The sequence below is a fragment of the Macaca fascicularis genome, chromosome 12 (assembly GCF_037993035.2).
Source record: "Macaca fascicularis isolate 582-1 chromosome 12, T2T-MFA8v1.1".
NCBI lineage: Eukaryota > Metazoa > Chordata > Mammalia > Primates > Cercopithecidae > Macaca > Macaca fascicularis.
This window is the reverse complement of record NC_088386.1, coordinates 108985545-109009779: the sequence shown is the minus strand read 5'-3', so window position 1 is coordinate 109009779 and position 24235 is coordinate 108985545. Positions and strand designations below refer to the sequence as shown.

The 24235-nt window shown below is 34.9% G+C and overlaps 1 protein-coding gene across 20 annotated transcripts in view; it reads left to right on the top strand.

Moving 5' to 3' along the window:
- IKZF2 (IKAROS family zinc finger 2) overlaps nt 1–24235 on the top strand; it is a 151186-nt gene that overhangs the window by 5846 nt on the left and 121105 nt on the right. The window lies entirely within an intron of this gene.

The following is a 24235-nucleotide window of genomic DNA, read 5'->3' as shown; positions in this document are numbered from 1 at the left end:
TACATTTTGCAATTTATTAACTTTAAGTACTTTTAACTATTGACTTGAAATTATGATTGAGTTATTTGAATTTGTTTTATTTATTTAAAAGTTATAGTTCTTTTAAGTAATGAGCATTTCCTAAGAAAATTTAATTCTAGAAGCAGTCCGTACAATTCCTTTATCATTTAGAAAGAAAAAACTAGTAAAGTTAGTGAGTGAATGTATACTAGATTATCATGCTAATCTCATAATGAATCTTTTGCATTCTTTTTTTTGCTAGTTGATTTGATAAAAAATATACTACGACTACAATTTAGGCAATAGAATTTTTACATTTCAATATACTCGTTATTTGGTGCAATCTTTTTATTTCTCAGAGAGCTCACACAATTTCCCAAAGAGTAAAAAGAGATGAATATGTAGTTTCTATTAGTTAGCTGTTGGCTTTAGAAACATTGCATGTATCGGGTAGGGAGTAACTGTTAATCAGAGACTCGACTGTCATCCCCTAGACACAACCACAGGAAAATGCTTGTCAATTGGTTAATTGGCTGCTTTATTTGTGAATTTGATTCTGATTTTTCAAGTACTTGCTTCAGAAAGGCAGTTCACTCATCTTTTTAAATAAACAGTGCAGAGTGTAGGCATGATCAATTTGAACACATAAGAACTGTGCTTTTGACATTTGAGCTTTTCTCACCCAACAACAGTAAACTTATGTTTGGTAGAGAGTTTTTTAACTTACTAGCCTGTGGCAATTCCATGTTAGTACAGGTTTTGGCTAAGATGCACGTGTTTTCAGATTCTTTTCCAAAGAGTTGCAGGTTAAATATTTTGGCTCTCACTTCAGAGCTGTCTCTTGCATCCTTTATGTAGCCTCTATTTACAGTATCTAGGTTACCCACTTAGGTGTTAGATGGAGAAGATACCCATTTTTCCTCTCTGTTAGATCTAGGAGAATATCAGCATTTTAGATTGCCAAAGCAAATAGTGATAGAGAGGAACTCTTGTCTGTTAATTAGTACAAGAGACCTAGAATTGGTCACTCTGATGTTTTTCCGTGACTTGGAATAATTTTTGTGTGCATCTGGCCTGTCAAATCGCTTGTGTCTGAGATCACCGGTTTTCCTAAATCCCTTTACATGCATTGTTGACTTTGTTAAATGAAAAGGACTTATTTATTTTCTGCATTTTTTAATATCTTCAAATATACTTCCTGGAGGGTGGCTGCTTCCAAAAACAGAATTGCAATTTTGATTGAAAGTGTTAAAGCTAAAAGTAAATGTGAAAACCTTTAAGACAGTTTCTAGTAGCAGGAAGGAGAGGATGGGAATATATGTGTAAGGAGGAAAAAAAGTTATTTTTAAACAGTTAAAAAAATAAAATAAGTAAAATCTTTTTTTTTTTTTTTTTTTTTTTTTAAATAAAACAGCTAACGCTCTGGCCAAAAAAGTATCAATAAGGCATGAGAGCTCACTTATTTTGACTTTAGGAAGGTGGTCAGTACTACTGTAAGGTCCCAACATTTGTTTGAGGTATTTGGTAACTCTTCTAAGATGAAGGGTCTCTGTGCAACTTGCTGCCAGCTATTGTATAAAAATAATGACAGCAGCTATCATTATTTGACAGTGCTAGAATAGAGCACTGGCGACTTGGGAGAAAACTAAAAATGTTATAGTGCCTGACAGTTTTTGGTTTTGAAATTTAGCATGTAAGATAAACTTAAGAAGAAGTAAGAGGTATTAGTGATTCTGACATTTTATAGTGACTACTTCCTATGGTTTCGAATGAATTTTCTTAGAGAACTTTAAACTTTTTCTTCTGGAATAAGGATCTCTTTGATAAGAAGATGGGCATTGTTGCCTGAGATCATTAGTGTACATATTGAGTCTGCTGACAATCTTCTGTGTCAGGGATGACAGTATATGCCTTGATGGCTATTGGAAATACACAGTGTTAAGTGATTTTTAAAAATAGAATCTGGGAGTTAAGAATCTGAGACAGACATCTCAGACAGAACAATATAAAAATACTCCATATTGTATTTCGGCCCATCAGATGAAACTTACTTTGTGATTCCTTCTATTTCTTGGTTAGCTCATTTCCTATTCTTGCATAGTTGTTCAGTATTGGTTTCAGAGTGTTCTATACTGGCAGCTGACTATTTTGAAAATTGTTTAAAGTTCAAAATTTTTAAATTAATTTCATTTTTCTTACCTATTTTTTATAATGTTTATGTACAAATTTACTTTGCAAGTAGTTACTTAAATGGGTATGAAAATACATCATGATGCAAAATTTGTTTCTATTACTTTAAAGCTCTTAAGTGGATCAACTGTACAGTCAATGCTATTTATCAGTCTGATGACCAAGTGGCATGTATGGAATCGGTAGAAGTAGTAAGTCTAGTTTTACAAGGCTCTGACCAATAATCAGGTCAGGGAATCTAGTTTATTCTTTTCAGAGTACTTCACATTAATTTTTTTCTTAGCTAGTTTCCATTTTTGGAACCTAGTGAGGCAGAAGTATATTATGATTTCTATTTTTCATATGTGGAAATTGAGGCTTGAAGAAATCAATTTACCTCTTAGAGAACTTAGCAGAAAGATGAAGTTATCAGGATTGGGACATATAATTGTGACATTACCTTGTGGGTAAATTAGATAACTGCTATCTCTACAATATCACCTTCTCAGGGTGTCTGCCGTGTCCACTACTGGCCCATATTTTTGTGACGAAAACAATATTTCAGAAATAGAAGAGTTATTATGAGGGTGGAGTGATATCAGCTAATCTTTTGCACTTTTTGAAATAGAGCTTATATTATGGGACTCACCAGCTTTCTGAGTTGTCTTCTGTAGCTTAGTTTGGCAGTCACCCTTGGTTGGATTGCTATAGGACACACCCTAATGTAACACCAGATGGGCTTGATGTAAAATCTTGTTCTGTTTTAAGTCACAGTACTTAGGTTTGTGTATATACCCAATGTTCTTATTTATTAGGGAATTAAATAAAAATAGTTCTGATTTAATTTCTTTACAGCTATCAGAGATAAATGTCATAACTATGTACCAAAAGAGGAAAAAAAGGGAAAAAAAAGAAAGTAAAGGATGTATAGATTTGTTGGTAATTAACAGCAAAAGTGCTGTAATTTTTTCTTTGCACCTCATTCCACTCCTAACTCCCCATCCTGCTTAGTATTGAGAATTAAAGTCTGTTTTCAAAAAACAAAAAAACTTATGGCGGAAAGATTATCCTTATTGTCTCTATCTTTGTTCAAAATCTGTCTTTCCCACTAGAAGTACTTTTTAAAAAAAAGGTAATATCATTGAATATGTTCTATTGAGAGTCTTCCTGTAAGCCGCAATGAATTTTCGTCTCTGGGTTCTGTGCTCTTCTCTCCTAACTTTTGATATATTGATATATTTTGAATATTTACATATTTTTATCACATTTGGAAATATCAATAGCACGGTTCCAGTCCTAAAATGAGGTAGAATATGTTGTTTTTCTTCACTTTTTTTCCTTTTTATCCGTTTATGTTAAAAGTACTTATTGACCTGTTAGTATTTTCCTTTTGTGAATTAATTGAGACCCAATATATCTCTGTTTTGATATAGGTAAGGCACATTTAGGGACAGTTTCCTTTATTATAAATGTTATAATCACCACTGGAGTGAGAGAAGGAAGAGGGGCATCCTTTATTGAGTGCACTTAGTATATTAGATGCTTTACTTATTATTTCACTTTGTCTCCACATCAATTCTGTGAGGTAGGCATGTAATTACTCCATTTTATAATACTTAAAACTGAGGCTCAGAAGCAGTAGATTGTGAGTGGTTAAAAATACGGGCTTTGCAATTTTGCTGGCCTGGGTTAGAATTCCTATTTTGCTGTATGACCTTGGCCATGTCACTTCACATCTTTGAGCTCCAGTTTCCTTATCTGTAGTATAGGGATAAGCAATACTTACCTCAATGGGCTGTTGTGAGATTTCAATAAGGCAATATGTGCAAAATACTCAGCACAACTTCTGGCACATGCTAAGACTCAATAAATAATCACTGCTGCTATTACTCAGAGCAGTCAAGTTACTTTTTTATGGACCTATGAGTCATAAGAAAAAGGATTTGTTTTCAAATCCAAATCTATTTGAAATCTGGGTCTTTTGCTCTTTTCTGTTTATTGCACAGGTCCAGGGAAGAAAGATAGGGATTTCTGATAATTTTGGGTAAAAATTGAAGCAGGAACCCTCCATTATTTAAAGCATCTATGAAGATTTTGGTTAAGAAAGAAATAGAGTTTGTCGATATGTCAGAATTGGGGAGGGGGCTGGCGCTCGATGTTCCTGAGTATAGTTTTGTGGTTTTGATTATATGTAAAGCACATCACTGCATATTATTGGTGTTCCAGATATACCAGTCATTACAAATGACAAAAGAAAACAATTCTGGTGATAGAGTACCTATTCCTACAGAGAATCAATTCTTAGAGAGTCCTTATCTAAAATCTAACCTCATTTGATGCTTCTGGTAGTACCATAAATTCTCACTTGGTGATCTGATACCTAATAAAATTGTTGGTTTAATTGTTGATTGTGCACTTTGAGGGTAGTAGTTTAGGTGTTTTAAATTTGAAGTAGGCCTTAATGCAATTATTAGTTATAAGCATTTGACATTTTGCTGTTCAATTCTAGTTGATCAATGAAATAAATATTTGTGGGATACCTCATATGTACCAGGTATTGTAAGGTGAATCCAAAGGTGAATAAGTAGTATAGAGTCCTTTTCCTCCAGGAACTCATACTCTAGTGGGACAGACAGACATTAAGTAGGGCATTTTACTGTAGTAAACTTAGTGTCTTGATTTTTATGGGGGATGAGAGGTGATGCTCGTTTGGAAAGATTTTTTAGAGGGAGAGACTGCTTGAGCCAAGACTTATTAAATGAATAGGACTTAGGAGAGAAGTGGAAGGCCTTTTCAGTAAATAATGTATCCACAATAAGAGGTGAGAAATAGCATGCAATATTCTGGGAAATACAAGCAGATTGGTATTTCTAGACTGTAAAGTTGGAGTCTAGGAATTTGAGGCAAGGAATGATTTTGGAGAGTTAATCAAAGCAGGTTAATGGAACATCTTGTCTGAGAGGAAACTTGGCTTTTATTTTCATGGAAGAAGTCAATGGTTTTAACAAAGTAGGTGACTTCAGTCTTTTGACTGACATGGATCAATTTGACTACAATGTGGGGAAAAAGATTGTGGATGGGGACCAGTCTATAGGCAGGTGCGTCTTTAACAGGCTGTTTCAATGATTGAGTGAGAAGTCATGCAAGCTAGTAGTAGTGGGATAAAAAAGAAGGAGAAGAATCTAGGTAATATTTAGCAGCTTAAAGTAGACAGTACTTGGGTAGTAGAATTAAGGAGAGAACAGAGTCAAGGATGACAGCCTCTAAATTACTGGATAGATGGTGGTAGGTTCTGTCAGTGGAGATAGCAAATACTGGAACAAGTTTCCTGGAAAAGATTTAGATTAGTACAATTCTGGTTTGAAGCACCCATAGGGTTCAATTTGGGAGGGGGATAGCAATTAGGCACATGGATATAGACCGAAGTATGAATTTTCCTAATTAGAGAAAACTAATATTAGCCCATGTTTTGGTTGCTTTTCTGCCCATATTACTTTAACAGTAGTTTAATACCATATTTTGAAAACATTCATGTCTAAGTAATTCTCAGTATTTGATCAGTGGCCTTGTTTCCCCAATTGCCCCATTAAATCAAAATTCTATATTGAATTGCATGCGCATAGGCTTTAATAAACTCTTTGCTTAATGGAATCCTTTATGCTAGTCTCAGAAGTTGAATTAATTGATGTGATTGACTCACTGATTTTTAAACAAAAAGCTCTTCAGCATTTTGTGGTATATCTAATATCATAACTTCTATGTTTTTAAAAAAATCGTAAGACTAATGTATGCCATATACTCCAGTGCCTCTACTCTAATGCTCTGTCTTTATTCTGCAACCTGTTTCTTTATAAATTAATATGCTCTTGAAAATATTGCATACTTGTTACAGGTTGTTAGCTAAATACTGGTCAGTCCTGCCACGTTAATAGATGAGGAATTTCATACTCCTCACCAGAGCCTTTTTGAAGACTTTGAGATAAATATGCAGATACAATATATATTATTTAAAAATGATTTTGTATATAATTTATTTTTAAAAAATATAATATCATACCCCTTGGGATGAGGTTACCTAGATGGGAACGTATAGCATAGATAATATGTTAGTTAATATACTTATTCTAAAATATTTATTATAGAATTCCATCTTAAAAACGTAAGCACTGACTACCCAAGACACCATAGAATTCCAAATGAATGTTAATGCTAGAAACACTTCTTCTGAGATTTCCTGTATGTGGAGAGTCAGAACTCCCTAGAGAGATATTTTTCATCTTTCGATCATTGATCCAGCAAACACTTATTAAGCACTTACTGTGTATGATGCATTGCTGGTGCTGGGGCTCAAAAAAAAGGCTTGGGGTGTTTTCTAGAGAAGGATGTTATCTTCAAGGGTCCAAATGAATTGATATTTTGTATGAGATCGTAATAATGCTTATTACATTTAGAAGTAAATGAGTGTGATGTGCTAACTGTGACTTTATTATAGATTAATGAGCTGCTTATCACCTTTTACATCCAAGAGTTTTTCAAACGTGTATAAATTTGAGGATGTATAGTGAAACAGACAAAAGGGCAACCAGCCACTTAGATAGGTTCTCACAGGATAACATTTCCCACAGAATTATTTATAATGCAGGATTTGACACTCATCCTTGCAAGTTCTGAAACTAGATTTGTGGCACACTTAGAGTGGATCTGTATCTCAAGGTTGACTGACATTAAAGAAGTTTACGAAATTGATATTTAAAATCAAAATGCCAGTTCATGTTTAGATATTGATTAAAACTAAAACACACACACACACACACACACACACACACACACACACACACACACACACGCATATCCAACCAACAAACATAGGAGCTAGATCACTCTAGTTGGCTTCACCAGATCATTTTGTTCTTGTGAACTGACCTATATGGGTAATCAGTAAAGGTCATTTACTGAGCAAGGAATCTGAATAAAGGGAGGTAGTTATATAATTCAAATGTTTAATGGCATTAGACTAAGAGAGCCTAATATATTCAGCATCACAATAGAGATAGCATTGCTATTTGGATAATTATGGTGGAAATCCTTTGTCCAGTTCTTTCTCCTTTGAATGGACATGGATTTAGATTCCCTACGTCGATGTTCAACCAAAATACTTCAGAGAGTCGTTTTTTTTTTTTCCCCCCTTGGCTTCCTAGGCTAAACCCCCCATAATCAGTCTTTAACCTATATTAATACATACAATCAGGTTACGACCAGTTCTTTCTGGCCTGGGATCCATTCATTTTCTTTAATGTGATTTATATTTCTGCTTTAATTTGTAAAATGTTGATTTTGTAGCCTAACTCGATGAAGACAATCTTGTAATGCCCATAAAGGATACTTCCTTCAGCTACTATTGCCATAAATTCAAACTTCCATTCACAGAAATCTCGATAGGTGATGTGGTCAGCAGTTTAAGAGTTCTTAATATCTATTTTAGATGAAGATGGAAAATAGCATTACCACCTGAGAAAGATCCTTAAGTTAGTTGTTGATATTAGAGGCACTTTCCAGTTTATAGGTCAGAAGGAAAAAAACACCAAACCAGTCTCTTGAAATTATTGAAGTGATCTGACCGCAGTAAATGAGATTTTATAGCAAACTGTTGTATTTCATGTTAGTTAGTGGGAAAGCTGTCTTAATTACTGAGTGTGAATTAAGTAACTTTTCAAAGCATATAGATTTATTTGGGGGCCATACATTGATTATAAAGAAATTAATCAGGTTTTCCAGACGTGAATCTTTGAGGAAAATGGTCATGCCTCTTCATCCCTAGCATAAGCATTGTATGCATTGTAGGAGCCCTGTAAATATTTGTTGAATGAAGGAACTACTTAAGATTAGCATATTACATATGTCTATTTAAATAATATGCTTCTGACCTACTTGAAAAAAAATTTGGAAACTTGATTTCTTAGTTGTTGAAATAATCCAAAATCCTAATTTACTTGTGATTTTTTCTGTTTGGGAATGTGTTATTTTTATAATGTCTCACTCTGAAAAAGATTTTGTAATGTTCAAATTGGTCCCAAAAGCTGATCTCTAAGGTTCTAAACAGCTTTTATGTTTTCTGATTCTATACAACCATGTTCAGTGGAATCCACATTAATGTTAATGTAGATGTTTCCATGATACCACCATCATCATCTTCATTACTACTATTAATATCTTGATATAGCACATTTAAGGTTACAGATTTAATTCCATACACTTGTAATTTTAAAGCCAGTTCTCTATCACTTATTTAAACTGTTTTTAGTAGCATATACAAGATGGAATGCTTCAATTAGCTTTTCTTATGCACTCCAGATATTTTGATGAGTGTATAATTAATCAGTGTGAAGTCACGTTCTAATGAATTAACATTCTGGGTGTCTACACTTTTGACGTTTTTGTCATTGCTCTCATTATCATTGAAGCTGTAGTTCTCCTTACACTTGTCTATGTCAGCTCTACCTACTTCTTACTAAGACATCAACATGCAGGGCTTGATCATATTTTGAAGTGGTAGGGTACTATGTTGCTCTGTTTTCAGTTGAATTAACAGTGAGAATTTCTGGTTGCGTTCTAAAGAGGCTTAATTTCTTCTACAAGTATATAAAACATTTTCTTTTATGGCCATTTTCATAAATGTCCTTGTTGTTTAAAAATATACATTTTAACAAGTAATATTTACATATGGAAATATCGGTCTTCTAATCAGACTTATGCCAATATGCTTATTATTCAGATGGTCTGAAGTAGATCACTTTGTTTTCAACACATCTGTTGCTTTTTAGACTGAAAAGTGGCATTTCTATAGTTTTTAGGGCTGAGGATGTGTGTTTAACTCCTGATTGTAAAAGATCTGTCTATTTCTGTTGGAAATGTTTGCTCAGATCACCCATATATCATCTAAAGCTTGAAAACTGAGCTATTCAATAATTTTTAGGTACTAAAAATAGGCGGTACCTAATCATTTCTGTGTACTGCTTTAAAATGACTTACACCTTAAAAACACTGACTCGAATGTAGTATTTAGAAATATAAAATGACTTCTATTACATTATTACATTTTTGAAAACTACTTGAAAGCAGCAATAGATTGTGACTAGACATAACTTAGAACTATGAAAGTAAGTATGAGATTTTTCTGTAAGTCTGCTGTTTGTAAGTTCTCAAAGCATGAATTTACACACTGCCATCTGTCTGAATTATGACACATTAATGACCTAATGATAGTTTTAGGTTTAATTTTTTTGGAACTAAAAACAAACAAAAAGAAACACCCCCGTACTGCAACAAAACACAGTTTAAAATAAATTATTTTTACATAAATAATCGCAGTAATGCTGTTTGCATAAATTTTGGGGGATACATTTGCATAGTTTTAGTTGGTCTTGCATTTTGAGTATAATACTTGTAACAAATTTGAAAAGATTTTTTTTTTCAGCCAGAGAAGCTATAGTTAACTAGACAATTGATTTCATACAACTCTATGTATGTGATAATGCCATTTATGTTTTTAAAAGCATATGTGTGCATGTGTATGCATGTGAATGTGTGAAAGCAAAGAATAAGAACAAGAAGGAAACATCAAAACTTGATATAGTTTATTTTGGAATATAGGAGGGTAAACAGGTTATTTTACATTTTATTCTAAATAGTTCTACATTCTTTAAGTCTCTTACAAAAAATAAATTCATATGTTATTTGTGTAATTTAAAGAAAAGACAAATTAATTCACTCAGCCATCATCTAAAAGAAAGTGTGGAGCCAGAAAACTGATAGTGGCTCTGATTACATCCGTTTAACTTTGAAATTTCAGTGAAATTATAGACTCATAAAAATGATCAGCTGTCATCAGTGATAAATACTGAAATCGGGCATTTTCATGTACAAATGCTATCTTCAGATTTATTGAATACTATCTTACTATAGATTTACTCAAAATGTAAGGTATTTTCTTTTTCTTTCTTTCTTTCTTTTTTTTTTTTTTGAGACAGTGTCTTGCTCTGTCACCCAGGCTGGAGTGCAGTGACGTGATCTTGGCTCACTGCAACCCCTGCCTCCCAGGTTCAAGTGAATCTCGTGCCTCAGTCTCCTGAGTAACTGGGATTACAGGCGCCCATCACCATGTGCAGCTAATTTTTAAAATTTTTTTAGTATAGACAGGGTTTCACCAAGTTGGTCAGACTGGTCTCAAACTCTTGACCTCGGGCTATCCACCTGCCTCAGCCTCCCAAAGTGCTGGGATTACAGGTGTGAGCCACTGCGCCCAGCTCTTTCTTTTCTTTTTTCTTTTTTTTTTTTTGAAATGGAGTCTCTCTCCGTCGCCCAGGCTGGAGTGCGGTGGCGCGATCTGGCTTACTGCAACCTCCGCCTCCTGGTTTCAAGCAATCCTCCTGTCTCAGCCTCCTGAGTAGCCGGGATTACAGGCGCACCACCATGCCCGGCTAATTTTTTTTTTTTTAATGCACTGCACCCGGCATACTTTACTTTTCTTTTCGTTTCGTTTTGTTTCTCTTATCTTCTCTTTTCTTCTCTCTCTTTTCTTTCTCTTTCTCTTCTTTCCTTTTTTCCTTTTTCTTTCCTTTTCCTTTCCTGAGATGGGGTTTCGTTCTGTTGTTCAGGCTGGAGTGCAGTGTCACAATTATAGCTCAGTGCAGCCTGGAACTCCTGGGTTCAAGCAATCTTCTCAAGTATCTGGGGCTACAGGTGCATGCCACCATGCCCAGCTAATTTTTAATACTTTTTTTTAGAGTCAGGGTTTCACTCTCTCATTGTGTTGTCCAGGCTGATCTTGAACTCTTGGCCTCAAGTGATCCTCCAGCTTCAGCCTCCTGAGTAGCTGAGTTTACAGGTGTGAGCCACCACACTTGGCTAGGTTGTTTCCAGTGGACTTTCCAAATGTTACATACTCTGAGTTGTTTTATGAGTAGTATTCATTCCTAGCATGAAATGTCATACACTAAATAATGTACATATAAATATTAAAATGACATATCAATATTAAGGAAACATTTTGGCATCTGACGGCAAAATAAATCTGAGTAGAATGAGTTAAAACATAGAATTTCAATTCTATCTTGTATGCAACAAACAAGTTTACTTTTAAAAAAGAGCCTTAGTCTGTTTTTCTTATTCATCAATTTAAAATTCCATTGAATGTTGCTAATTTTTTACATTAAAACTATTAAAGAGAAACTATTTTTAGCAAGACAACTCTGGTATGTTGCTAATGGAGGTAGAACCTGTGAAGATAACTTAAGGCCTATAAAAGAAAGAGAAGAGCTGTGAAGTATAGAGAGCATAGAAGAAAGCTGGAGCCAGAAGAAAGAAAATAAACATAACAGATTCAAAAGTGGAGGACAAGCCACAGACTCCACTTGAGTTAGTAGATCTCCTGGAGAGAGCAATAGAGTAAATGAAAATTAGCATCTTTTCCTCCCCTTTTTCTTTCTTCACAAAGAAATAAATAAAGATAAATCAGAATTTATAAGTGAATCAAGGAAGCTGCCTGCTTAAGCGATGAGGAATGTGGCAATAAGATTAGAATGGTTTCTGGTAGAAGCTAAATGAATAAGCATTTAGATTCAGTAGAAAGAAGCATACTTCTTCAGATATTTGAAAGCCAGGGAATTGGAGATGGGGTAGATTGGTTAAAAGAACTGTGTCCTAAGGGATTGATTCTAGAACAATTAGCCAATTAAAGCAGGATAAAAGTTAGTGGTGCCTGGTTATTAAGTTATATTAGTTATAAACCAGTGCTATTACCAGTGGCCATCTTGGACTAATCTATTGCTTTTATCTTTTGCAAAAATGACTGTGTACTATACTGTGTGTGTGAGAGATACCCTAACTGGTCATATTCCTGAATTATCATGGATGCTGTAAACTTTGATCTTGCCCCTCAGTTGTCTTTTTACTTTAGTGGGAAAGGAGATTGGTAGGGGGTTAGGGAGACTGCAAGGCTGCCAGAAAGAACTTTCTCTGCCTTTTTTTCCCCTTCTTGGGAGGTGGCAATGAAGAAGGAACTTGATATTGAGCAGATGAGATGGGGTTTTGCATCCAGTTTTTGTCCTCTGATCTCTGGTTTTTCCATTTTCCTCTTGAAGTGTCTAAGACACAGGCACTGAGGGTTCCAGAAGACTTTCTTGAGATCATACTCTGTTAGAGATTTAGAAGGCTCAGGTTGGCTTTTACCCATTGAGACATTTTTAAAAAATTAATCTGTTTTAATACTGTGGTAAAAATTTATCAGATGTGAGATAAACTTTACATGTGTATCATTGTTGAAGAAAAGGTTTACTAAGCCCATAAATAATAATAACAATAATAAAAAGATCAGGGTATATATTTAACTTGCTTAAAAAAAACAAATTTTAAGTCTATTAAGAATACCATTTTATTTGTTTGTTTTTTTTTTTTTTCTTTTTGAGACGGAGTCTCGCTGTGTCGCCCAGGCTGGAGTGCAGTGGCGCGATCTCGGCTCACTGCAAGCTCCGCCTCCCGGGTTCACGCCATTCTCCTGCCTCAGCCTCCCGAGTAGCTGGGACTACAGGCGCCCACAACCGCGCCCGGCTAATTTTTTGAGAATACCATTTTATTTGTAAGGTACTTTTTTCAAAACGCTTTGACATCTAGCATAGTATGTGCTGATCAAAACTTGAGCTTAACATTTATGCAACCAGTGTCAGAGGAATCTACTCTTTTTGATAGCACTTAGCATTTTATTACTGGAAAATAGTAAACATTTATTTATTTATTTATTTACTTATTTTGAGATGGAGTCTGTCTTTGTCACCCAGGCTGGAGTGCGGTGGCACGATCTCGGCTCCACTGCAACATCTGCCTCCCGAGTAGCTGAGATGACAGGCACCTGCCACCATACCCAGCACATTTTTGTGTTTTTAGTAGAGACTGGGTTTTACCATGTTGGTCAGGCTAGTCTTGAACTTCTGACCTCAAGTAATCTGCCTACCTCAGCCTCCCAAAGTGCTGGGATCACAGGCGTGAGCCACCGCGCCTGGTCAATCAACATGTTTTTAAAAATTACAGAATTGAGCAAGTTTTCCTGTTTCTCTCCCTCTGTGGCATATAAAGAAGTGGGACCTAATATATGTCAAATGTGTGGCCCCCAGACAGATATTCCGTCTCTTGGAATCTCAGTTTTATTTGTAAAAAGGGGGTATTGCTCTCTGTCAGAGGAGTGGTAAGCATTAGAGACAATATATTTAAAGCTTCCAGAACAGTGACTGGCTCATGGTAAGTTAGCCAGAATGATAGCTCCTATTTTATTGTTAGATAAAAGAGTATGAGAAAAAAGTTGAATTGCATAATAACTAAGAGACAGATCCCACAAACATGTATCAAATAGTCTTCTAGGAAGGACATGCTTTTAGTCTGCTTTTAATCAACAATAATTTTAAAAATTAGTCCAAACCATTGCATGGAACACAATATATCTGGATCGCTTCCTGAATATTTCTGCTTTTCATCTGTTTGAGTGCTGTCAGGTAGACAGACTCAGAGTTTTTGTTTGAAAAGAAATGTGTATGCAATATGAGACTATTAATTCTGTTGTATTCAAATCAATTACTGAAGAAATAAAAGTAAAATTACCTAATTAAAGTGAATCACACATAAACCTACTCTGTGAGGGGTATAATTGAAATGGTAATTAAGTGGTAGTAATGCATTTCATTTGAGGATGGCAATTCAGAACATGTGTTTGCTGGCAGTTCTTGGCTGCATGGTGTACCTCCCTAGGTGACCTTGTCCAGAGTCAGTTTTTAGGATGGACTTATTTACTTGTATACTAGATGTGTTGGCGAATGAACTCCTAGTATAGCTCTGAAATTTTATGAATTTCCATACTTATGTTGCTATATGTTATATTAAATTCATGTCTCTATTGCATATCTGGAATTCTCAGAACCACATATACATACCCCAGCAGTGTTTTTTCTTTCCTCTTCTCTTGGGTAGAATCAAGGATAAAACAGAATATTCAGTTTAAAAGGATTTCACATTAGAGTATACATAAACAGACATTTTCATGAGTGAACTTTCACCTTTTTGGGGTCAGAGTTACTATTGTCATAGGCACAGGACAGTCGATCCCTAATTCCATATGATATATATATATTTTTAATCCAAGAGTCCCTTCTCTAAAAGTTTGGATGCCTTTATCACTTCCTATCCTTTTTATCATTACTTAATTTCTTGAGTACATCTTATCTCCTCTGTGTAACTGGAAACTCCTTGAGGGCAGGGAAAATGCCTTTGTAATCTCTGCAGCCTGAGGGTAGCAGACAGAATATGACTTTTAGCACCTAACCAACTGGGATAGTATCTTGCCTGTGCTGTGTTTTAGTTTCCATGACCTCATTTGCAAAATAGGGAGAGTTAGTGCTTGTCTCTTGGAGTTGTTATGAGGGTTAATAAACTTAGTAAAGCTTTTATCACAGGGCCTCATACATTTTAAGAAATAATTTAAGAAATATTCATTTATCTTTTCCACAGCAGCTAACACAGTGCCTTGTACATAGTAGTCTCTCAATTAAGAAGATTGGCTGTTTATTTTAAAATATATTATGAGTTAATATCCCTATGTGTTGGTTATCTGATTGACTGAATGCATTAGAGACATCTCTCAGTTATTCCAGGCGTTATTATTCAGATTAACCCCATAGGTTACTTTAGTTATGCTATCTGTGTTGAGGATACCAGAGACCAAATCACTCAGCTAGTCTTACCCAGAAGGCAGTTTTAAAATAAATGTACTAACGTTGGCTCTAGCATAGACAACTTTTAACTCTCTTCTCAACACTCATTCAAGCAAAGTACTACATTGAACTAAAAGCTTCTCAAGTACATGGCTTCAAAATCTTCACATGGCTTCAAAATATACATCTTTTCAGTGTCACTCTAGATTTAGAGATAGATTTTATAAAACACTTTAAGGTATACCTAGAGAATCTTGAAATGTGTATACAAACAGGTCAGAGGTATTATTGGAAAATCTGAAAGATACAATTTAAAAGTTATTGTTACTATTATTATTTTGAGTCATGAATATTTCTGATCTTCATGATCCAAATCTTTCAAGTCATAAATCACTCATTTAGTAGATATACATGAAAATGGCATGTAATTCTAATGTTGTTTTCAATAAACTTTTATCCAGTAGCTAAATCCCAAAGATCATTTAGAATCCTGTGAATCAAATGGCTCTTCCTTAAAACTGTTAAGACAGTTCTGTTTATGCCAGATTGTGAGCCAGACCTCCATTTTCTTAGAGCAGTTGTGATAATCATCACATTTGTCTGTGATTATTGTAACAGTACCTGGGTTCGTATACACAGTGTTTACAAAAGACATTTCCCCCAGTTTTATCCCAACATTTACATTCCCCCTCAGTTTAATTCTTACTAGAAATATTTGCTTAAATATGTCCAAGCAATTTGTTACATGAGCAATCATTATCTAGTTTTGCAAGCATTTGTTTGTGATCATTCCTATAGCTGCAAGAAATAAGCCAGTATATTTAATAACTTAAAGAATACCATGTATTCTCTTTGTTTACATTGTAACAGATCATCTTGTTAAGAAGTAGTCTTTTATTGTCTTTCACTGTTTTTTTTTTTCCCCTTTAACATTACAACAAAACTTTGTGTTATTTGGAAGCTCATGAAATATAATTTGCTTGGCATATGCTTCTGTGAATTAAGACCATAATATCTAACTGGCATATATATGAAAGCAGTGTACTTAATCCGAACTGAACTGAAAATTCAAGCTTGTATCTATATATTTTTAGTAGCAATTTAATGATAATCAAGTCATATACATTTATGTGCCAAAAAGAACTGTTTGTGGTAATCAATCTGTAATTTTCTGTTTGACGTTCTTTTCCTTTGAATTACTGTAAAACACTTTCAGCTACTAGTAAGATTATTTTAAATCACAATTAAAATTGATTTTTCCCTACTTGGGTGGGTCTTAAGGTTGGTGGGGAACTTCAGTGCTTCCCCACTGCTTCCTTTTCAAGTGTGAAGTTTATGAATATTTTGGATCTTACTGTGTTCTCAGGATCACATCTCTAGGTAGGCACAGCTTTGGTGATTAATGTCTATTAATTGTGTTTATCAGTTTATAACAAAGCATTTATTGCTCTAAAATGCTCTCATGCTTTGGTATTTTGACTTCCCTCCTGCCTGTCAGAGACCCTAGCTTAGTGATTAGTATTTGTTTCTGAGTTTCTATTTTTACCACATGTTTTTATTTTCTAGATTACTGACTATTGAGGTAAAGGAAATGATCCAGTTAGAGGATATCAGAAAACTAGAAACTTTTGATAGAACAGTAAGATCTAGTGTCCCTATCTAAAGAGAAGAAATAGAGAAGGTGTGGCTTCATTAGAAGTCTCAATAGAAGCTATTGATTATAATCAATAGCTGCCAATTATTCAGTGATCAGAAAACATCTGGTACTCACCTTCATCTGTTTGCAGCCCGTATATCTCTATGTACAGGTCCTCTTCTCTCTCACAGTTTATTTATTTAGATACTATAGATGCTTTGATGACTTTCAACTCTGCATCTAGCACTGTTTCTTTCCTCAAAGGAAATCCCACATCCAGTCTATCAGAAATCCTTGGCTCCGCTTCTGAAATACATCCTGAATTTAAACAATTCTCACCAGGCCTGCTACTGTAACTTTAGTCTATCATCATTTCCTAGTACCTTAAGCCTAAAATGTTGCAACAGTTTAACCAGTCTTCCTGCCTCCATTCTTGCTTCTCTATAGTTTGTTTTCCACACAATAGACAGAGCCTGACTTTCTAAAACCCAAATCAGATTATAACAATTCATTGCTTTAAACACAAAAGCTTTCCATTGAAACTAGAATACAACTGAAATTCCTTTCCAAAGTCTGTAAGTTCCTAAAGGCTGTGGCCCTGCCTCCATCTCTGACTTCCTCTTCTCTATTCTTTCCCTGTTCACTGAACTTTTAATACTTCTTCCCTTTTTCTTTTCCCGGACATGGCAAGTTCATTCCCGCCTAAGGACCTTTGTACTTGCTGTTTCTTTGGTTTGGGACACGTTTTCTTCCTGGTTTTGCATGAAAGCCTCCTTCTTTTCTTATTTCCATTTAACTGTCGCCTCCTTGGCGAGGCTTTGCCTGAGCATCCTAGATAAATAAGCCCCTCTCCAGGCGTTCTGTGACATTATCCTGTCTTATTTTCTTTATTATACTTAATAGTATCTGAATTTATTTAATTTATGTATTTATCTCTTCTCCCAACACACATTTGAGGAATATTTGGCTTGTTCATTCATGTAATAGGGCCAGGAATGTAGTAGACAATAAATGTGGACTCACAAATGAACTGATTTCTTGTTCTTTCCCTTCCATAAATAGAATTCTCTGTGTGTGTCTGTAAAGCCAATAAAGTATTTTACACTGTAGCATTCATTCTAAACCCTCTATTTTAGAAATCTGTACATTGAGGTGAAAGTCACATGGGGAGAGAGTAGTACAACAACATTTAAAAAACCGTATCTTGGCTGGGTACCGTGACTCACGACTGTTATCCCAGCACTTTGGTAGGCTGAGACGGGTAGATCACCTGAGGTCAGAAGTTTGAGACCAGCCTGACCAAAATGGTGAAACCCTGTCTCTACTAAAAATACGGAAAAAAAAAAAAAAAAAAAAAATTAGTGGGGTGTGGTGGCCTGCGCCTGTAATCCCAGCTACTCTGGAGGCTGAGGCAGAATAGTTTGAACTTGGGAGGCGGAGGTTGCAGTGAGCTGAGATCACACCACTGCACTCCATCCTGGGTGACAGAGCGAGACTCTGTCTCAACAGCAACAACAACAACAACAACAACAACAACAACAACAACAACAACAAAACCTTATCTTCTGGCTCTTGGCTTGGTGTTCTTTGCTTTACATGATACACTCTTATGTTTTGGGGTGAGGCCCTGTAGAAGTAGTTAAGAATACTGACTTTCATATTACATAGACCTGCTTTGGAGTCCTGGTTGTGCACCCTACTTTTGGGTTAAGCCATAAGGGATTACTGATACTCCATTGTTTTTCAACCTAATAGCTATGTGACCTTAGGAATCTTCCTTAGATTTCCTAAATTTAGTTCCTTCAGCTGTAAAATTGTATAATAATAATACTTGCCTTAAGGTTTGAAGAAATAAATGCAACAATTGCATAGAGCACTTAGCTCATTTTTTGGCACATTTGCTGTTGTCATTTATAGACTGCAAATATTTGCATATAGCTTTTTAGTATGTATTAGATAAGGCTTCTAGGGTTGGAAAATTAATGAATACCAACCCCATTCTAAAGTTACCACTAGCATTCTAGGAAATACTTTTTTTTTTTGCCTTGTTTTAAGATTTAGAATATCTTTTTTTATTAAACAGACAAACAAAACAAGTTTGCATCCTCACATTTCACCATCTCACAAATTTATTGTGGTATTTCACAAATCTATTTTATTTTATAATGGTAACTTTATTTAGCTTTTTCTATTTGCTTTTATATTATACTTAATAGTATTTTAATTATTATGGTTGATCATCATGGTAATTTAATAGCCTCTTAGGAAGGGGAATGCTTTATAAAAACAATCAAATCTCATTTCTTTAGTTCCTAGGATATTTTGGAAATACATGTATTCTTAAGTTAGTTAATTGAGTGGAAAAATTGCATGTTATAATTCTTTAGAAAAGAATGTTGACATATCTAACCAAAAACTTTGATGATAGATTAGGACCTAAAGAGAAAATGCAAACAAGTGTGTTATTGATTTCAAATTACTTTTATTTGGGCTGGATTAGCTATCTTTATGCTAGGACTATTTGTGTGTAATATAGCTCAAATAAGGTGTTCAGAATGGAATTAACTATCTGGAAGGAAGTGGTGTTATTAACACTACTACAGCTGGAAAATATGACAATTACAAACTTAATTGATCAATACTGTTTCACATCATTATTCAATGATTAAGGACCGCTAGGCGAAACTGACATAATGGGGTTATCTTTTTGGAAAATAGTATCTTAGTTGTATTGGTATTCCACTGGATATTTAGTAAAAATGCTATTTACTGAGAACATCCTTAGGATTTAGAAAGAGAACTATGTAATTTTATAGTTACAGAGATTCTGGTGCTGATTTGGGAAGAGGTTTGAAATTAGGATGTAAAGTCAGAATAGCATGACCTCAACTAATGTACTGTTTGCCCTTGACCCCTTCTCCACAACCTGCCACTAATGAAAGGTCTTTGATAAGTGTAACTGCCTTATACCCACTTTATTTACAGTTTTCAAAGCTAATGAATAATAAGAAAAGTCCACCAGGACCTGATTGTTTACCTCTCTAATAGCGATTTACAAATGGTGTATGCTGTGGCTGTTACAAACCATGTCCTATAATAGCATTTGATGTAAGTAGCTGCTCACCATTCTGTATTGTGGTTGGAGCTGGAGAAGTAGAAAATTGGTCATTTCCCGGCAGATAGCAGTAAGTTTCAATTCAGTCAGAATGCTGTATGGGCTGTGATAGGTCTATAATTATTACCCAAAGATTGATGGTTTTTTGGTGAGTGTAAATTTGTGCAGCAGTAATCCATTAAGAAATCAATAATCATTCCATTCTGATGTGTAGTTCTTATTCACTGTTATAAATGTGTACCATGAGCTGAAACCAATGTGTTTGCTTTGTTTTTTGAAATTGTAGTTGACAGTATTGGAAATGAGGAAACTATTATAATATTTTTTTCTTCAGTCAAATTTTTCTTTGTGTTCCCTTGTACCATATGACATACCTGTTGCAAGTCTGCATATTTTCTTTTAAAATTTTTATTTAGAACTATTTCTATCTCCTTTTTACCATCATTTACTTTATTGTTTAATAATTACAAATTATTTATAAGCTTAAAGTAAAGTACCTCAGTGTTTCTTTCTCTAGTCTCAAGGTGATTTATTACCAACTCTATAGGGTCAGGAAAGTAGGAAATTCTTCCCTTGTAAATACAATTTTAACCTTAAAACTATAATCTCATAAAAAAACAAATCTAATGTTTATTTATTACTGGTACCTGCTAGAATGCCCTTGTGGGAAGTTAGGATTAAGGCAGCATTGACCCTTCTCTCAAAGGAGCTTAGATTTTAGAGAAAGAAAGGCAGAAATCAACACACATAACATAAGGATGTGAAGAAATGGGAAAAGTGGTAGGGGAAATGTCAACCCTGAAACCATCCATTACGTAAGTTCCGAACTGGAACTTTGGTGTTATGGCATGATAGTGCTAGGGATGATGGGGTGTGGGTGGTAAACTTCATGCCACAGGGGATGTGGCCAGCATTACAAAATTCTGACATAGTGTGGGGCTAAAGAGCAGTCTAAATAGAGATTCTAGATAAAAATGATATAGGAACATAGTATAAAGTTAAAACAGTAGAGAAAGATGTAAAATGAAAAAAGCTCCACCACTCAAGTAACCTTAGTCCTCAGTTTCCTGTGCTACCAATTCCTTAATTATTTTTCCATAATTTTTTAGTATATACTAGCACAATTATGTGTCTACATATTTTGTTTCCTTTCCTATTAGTAATACAAATAGGGTTGCATGGTGCATACTTGCCCTATGACTCAATTTTTAATTTAGGATATTTTTTAATACCAACATTGTTCTTGGGTGCATATAATACCTTTATACACTGATGATACTTGGTGATTTAATTTACTCCTCATTCACTGTTGGACATTTAGGTTGTTTCTACATTTTTGTTATTATGTAGACATCGTTTCAGTGATATTCTCGTTCATTCATTTACCTTCCTTACATCCTTAGGATAACTTAACTGTATATTTGTTATGTCAAGAAGTCTTTGCAATGAATATTTTAATAGATAAAGTGTGGCCAAATTGCTCTTTGGAAAGTATAACAATTTACACTACAACTAGTAATATGTGAGTGTCTGTTTTCTTACCTTGACAACAATGCATTTTATCCATTTTAGTTAATCTGAATGGGGGAAAATGGTATCTAGGTGTATCTGACATTTCTTAATTATGGTTTTTTTAAACATAATTTCAAATGTTTGTTGGTTGGAAATTCTGTATTTAATTTTTGTTCCTGAAGAATATTGCTGCTTCAGTGTCTGGGAGAAATTATAATTAAAAACTCTATTAGGAACTAGGAGAAAGGGAGAAAAAAGATTTTATTCGTGATTCATGGTTTGAGGCGTATTTATTAAAAGGTAATGGGAGGGAATGGATGATTTGATGTTAAGTAGAAATTTTCAAATGTTATACACTCTAGAACAGAAGATGTGGCTTTTATTTCTGTATCTGCGCTAATTTCACTAGTTATCTTGGTAAATCACATAAGAAACCCTTCCAAAGTATTTAGCATAACAGTTCAATGAAGTTCAGGGGTTAATGAAATCTGAATTGTTATATCAAGAAATCTTGCCATCCATATAGCCATTCTATGAGGGGAAAAGAGTATGTATCTAATAAGAAGTAGCAAACAAAGAATACAGAAAGAAAAATAAGTCTTTACTTAAAAATTATACAATTAATTACATTTAAGTTGCTAGGTGAGGTGTAAGGGAATAGATACCTCATGCAGGATGTAAGGGATAAGGACTTGATTTCTTTTTCTTTCCTGTTTCAAGACTGGTAGAGAACTCTGAGTCTGTCAATTGATTAGCAAGTTGAATTCCCTGGAAACACATAGGCACAGTCTTCTCTTGAGAAAAGCTGAAACGTGGTACTTTTTTTTTTGTATACTTGTTCAGGAAACTACCAGGTTTAGACTCACCCTATACACATGGGAAACTGAAATACCCTTGAGAGCAGAGAAAGTTCATTGCATGACATATACACTTGTACATGAAAAATTATGCATCCAAGTGTGTCGTGTAGTTTTGTAGCTTCCAGTCTGTCCCAGGAACTGGATGGTTTGCAGACTGTTAGAGAGTATGCTGAAGGTTACCTAGGACCTGGGTTTGTTCTTTGACCTAAAGAGAATCCCTAGGCAGAAGGCTTGTACCGGTATCCCTTTCCTCCTTCTGCACAATGGCAGTTTCAGTACAGAGCTGATTGATCTCCTTTGCTTTTTGCCTGTAAAATCACATTTTAAAATATCAGGCTTCCAAGTTCTTTTCTGTGGCTGTGTGTGCGTGTGTGTGTGTACGTGTGTGTGTGCACACGTGGACATGCACCCATGCCATTCATCTCACTGAAAATGATCCTTGAATCAGTTACTTGGAAGTGACCCCAAAGGTCATTTAGAACAACTTCCTAAACAAAGCAAGAATATCCTTGACAGCATGCGTGACAGGTGGTCTCTGGGATTTTGCTTGACCGCTTCAAGTGCTAGAGGAAAGGAAGTTTACTGTTCCATTGCTGATCAGCTCTAAGTCTTAGAAAGTTCTTCCTTATATTGAGTCCTCATCTGCCTGTCTGAAATGTCACTGCTTTTTTTTTTTTTTTTTTACTAAGACTCAAGCTAAGTATCTCATGAGTTTTAGATGCTTTGTTATGTATTAGCGCTTGTAGAGTAGGTTTTCATGTAGGTTTTTAGAGTGTTTTGCATTGGCCCTTGTATTTAGAATACTATCATCATTTCTTCTGAGGAATGATGCCCTCGGTGTAGTGCTTAACGTATATATTATGTCTTTTTCCACCTTTGCACAAACGGCTGCAAGTAAACCATGTAAGTGTGGTAAATAACAAAACAACCAAACCCTGAATTTATTTTCAATAACTTGTATCTTATTAATGTTACTTTTAAGCACTTTACTCTTAACTTTTAAGTCTTTCATTCGACAATTCAAATAACTTATGGTTAAAATAAAATTTTGTACAAGAACTATGCATATTTTGGAAACAGATATCCATTGCTTGTGTTTGCATTTAAATACACAATTTTGACTTTGTGCATAGAATTTTGAGCAGTTACTATAAAACCTGATGCTTTGAGACTTAAAAGTAGGACATAAAGTGAAGAAGGCTATAGGGAGATGTTACAAAACTCACATAAAGAAAGTATGATCATCTTTCAGGATTTTACTTTGTTTAGTTTTGGAAATTCACGGTTTCCCAGCTGACATTTCTTAAGAAAGATTCCTAGGTGAAAAAGATAATATGGAGTCCACTGAAAGTGGTTGTAGGCATCCACATTTGTTCCTCTAAGGACATTAGCAACATCTGAATTAGCTTATGACTTCTTATTTCTCCCTTGCCTGAGTGGCAGTTTTACTGTGCCTTTATTGGATTTACTGTTGTAATTAGATACGGAATTGTGCCGGGAAGCATATATTTTAGTATGTGCACCTTAGCAATCTAAATCGTTAGGATGGTGACTCACTCACATTTAACAGGGAAATTAGCTGGCTTCGTCTTTGTGTGAACATCTGGGGAGGAGTTGACCCTAGCTGCAGAAATATCACCAGTGTTCCAGGTCACCTGTGGCAAAATGTAGCCATGTGAAGGGTTGCAGTTTCTTTTGATCATCCAGGCTAGATTTTGTCATTCACCTCTTTGCTTTAGTTTGGAGAATTATCTAAGTAGGAGAATCACTGGCTGACGAATGATTGGATATAAATTTAAGAGCTATGTTAGCCCATTTAATTATGTCGCTGCAGATTTGGTAAGAGTGTTTCAGCAAAGTCACGTAGTACTTTTGTGGTCTGCCATCATGGCAAGAGACATTATGAATTTCTTAGGAAAGAATAATTCTTAAAACCAATTTATTTTAAAAATAGTTATGTCATAGGGCCTTTTTCTCAAACTTGCTTGATCATAAGAATCATCTTAGATACTTGAAAAACATAAACAGTCCCAGACCTCAACTCAAGTATACTGAATCAAAGTGTTCAAGGGAGGAGGAGCCTGTGACTCTAATTCTGATAATCAGGCAAGTTTAGGAAATACTGTCAAATAGTATATATGCAGGGACTTAGAAAAGAAGATAGTGGTTGTGCAATGATAATATAAGGAGC